This window comes from Macaca nemestrina, chromosome 2, assembly GCF_043159975.1.
Source record: "Macaca nemestrina isolate mMacNem1 chromosome 2, mMacNem.hap1, whole genome shotgun sequence".
Classification (NCBI taxonomy): Eukaryota; Metazoa; Chordata; class Mammalia; order Primates; family Cercopithecidae; genus Macaca; species Macaca nemestrina.
This window is the reverse complement of record NC_092126.1, coordinates 103,978,522-103,980,892: the sequence shown is the minus strand read 5'-3', so window position 1 is coordinate 103,980,892 and position 2,371 is coordinate 103,978,522. Positions and strand designations below refer to the sequence as shown.

The following is a 2,371-nucleotide window of genomic DNA, read 5'->3' as shown; positions in this document are numbered from 1 at the left end:
TGACTCTGAGGACAAGTCTGCCTCACCCTATGGAAGATAAAATAAATTTGAAGCCATAGACCAGATGTTGGTAAACTTTTCCTGTAAAGGCCAGGTGGTAAATATCTTAGGCTTTGCAGGGCACATGGTCTCTGTGGTAACTACTCAAGTCTGCATTGTAGTGCAAAAGCAGTTACAGACCTGATGAATGAGTGTGGCTGGGTTCCAATAAAACTTTATTTAGAAAAGCAGACCTCTGAGGCCTGCAGGTGTGTGTTGAGCTGTGAACATGGGTCTCTGTTCTACAGGATGGGGTTTGCTAAAGTTGTCAAAGAACAAGGCCTGCTTTAAGAGAAACCAAGTGAAATTCAGAAAATGATAGGAGGGTAAAACCGATTATTATACTTGGAAACGCTTGGTGATACTGTATCAAAATAAGTACAACACACCCAAATACAGGATGATAGTTTGGTGACAAATAGAGATATCATTTGTCAGATTGCTTATGCCTGTATAGAAGGGGATATGATAGTCTGCACAGCTTAAGCATGTGAACTGCCAAAATATGCTGTGAAGGTTGGCCTGACACATTATGCTACAGCATATTGTACTGGCTTGCTGCTGGCCCGCAGGCTTCTCAGTAAGTCTGGCATGGACAAGACTTATGAAGGCCAAGTTGAGGTGACCAGAGATGAATACAATATGGAAAACATTGCTGGTCAGCTGGGTGTTTTTACCTGCTATTTGAAGGCAGGTCTCGCCAGAACCACCACTGGTAATAAAGTGTTGGGGGCCCTGTAGGGGGCTGTGAATGGAGGCCTCTCCATCTCTCATAGTACACAATAACAGATTCTCCGGTTATGATTCTGAAAGCAAGGCATTTAATGCAGAAGTACACGGGAAGCACATCATGGGTCAGAATGTTGCAGATTACATGCATTACCTAATGGAAGAAGCTGAAGATCTTACAAGAAACAATTTTCTCAATACATAAAGAACAGGATAACTCCATACATGATGGAGGAGATGTATAAGAAAGCCCATGTTGCTATATGAGAGAATCCAGGCTATGAGAAGAATCCCAAGAAAGAAGCTAAAGAGAAAAGGTAGAATCATTCCAAAACATCGCTTGCCCAGATAAGAAACACTGGGTAGCTCAAAAGAAGGCAAGCTTCGTCAGAGCTCGAGAACAGGCTGCTGAGAGCTAAACCGAACAATTTTCTATGAGAATTTTTCAGATAAAGACAATAAATTTATTGACTAAGCTGCTAAAAAAGAAAAAGAAGGAAAGAAAAGCAGACCTCTCTAGGCAACCGTTTCCTGACCCCTACTACAAACTCTTTGACCTAGAAGGGAGTTAAGCAAACCTCAAATCCACCCCAGATTGTGAAGACAAGGACAAGTGCAGATGGTGGATAGGACTCCCCAAGGTCTCCCAGGGAGTTCATGGCAGTCAGACTAGAAATGGATACCCCTACTCCTCGTTTCTCTTCTGTTGTTCAGAACTAAAGCTTAAGCGGGTGGGGCTGAATCCTAAAGGCTTCTATGAATGTTGGTAATAGAGGGTGAAATGGTGCTGCAGGAGGGGAAGGGAAGGACAAAAGTCAGCAAAAAGCCAGGTATTGAGACAGCCATCAGCATTCCCACCTGAGGATCTGCCTCCCAATGGGCAAGTCCGCCCCTCAACGGCTATGAGGTAGTGATGATACTGACCCCTGAACTCCAGGACTCCATGGTGAGGGGCCCAAGGGAAGAGGAGGCCAGTGCCCGAGCATTGTAGAGCAGTGGGTAGGGAGGGACCTATGGTCTACACCAACATTGTGAGTGTAAAGCTCACTTGCACAAGTGTGACTCAACTCATGCTCTCATAAAACTGTGCTTTAGGTATGAAGTTGGGTACCTATTTTAAGATATCAGCTGCACAAACTTTAACCTGTGGCTTTATACTGAAAGAGGTAGTCTAGGACTTGCAGCCTCTGGTCCCAGGAGAAGATAAAGGAGACTCGGCAGCTGTCAGGACCTATGGTGCTGTCTCGCTCTCTCTCTCTCTCTCTTTACCTCTCGCTCTCTCTTGCTCTCTATCTCCATTTGTTGCCACAGACCACTGGGCTCAGATGAGAGCCTCTCAGCAGATGCAGGGAAGGGAGCAGCTGTTCACGGCAGTGGCCCTCCTAGTGCTTTGAGACTCCTCACAGCCCCACAACGTTCCTTTGGGCCCCCTCAGAAGTCTGGGCCCACCCAGCATGAAAATCTCCCAAGTCAGAGGCTCAAGTTTTAAAGAAAGAAATTTACAGATGTGCAAAGAGAAAAGAAAAGAGCCTGTTTGGTCCCTAGAAGAGGACCGATTCTATTTGGAATTGTTTGACCACCTCACTGCCAAGGAAACATGAAC

General features: G+C 45.4%; 1 pseudogene; it reads left to right on the top strand.

Moving 5' to 3' along the window:
• The first annotated feature begins 268 nt into the window (after nt 1-268).
• On the top strand, nt 269-1,180 carry LOC139361452 (large ribosomal subunit protein uL18 pseudogene; annotated as a pseudogene).
• Nucleotides 1,181-2,371: the final 1,191 nt, after the last annotated feature.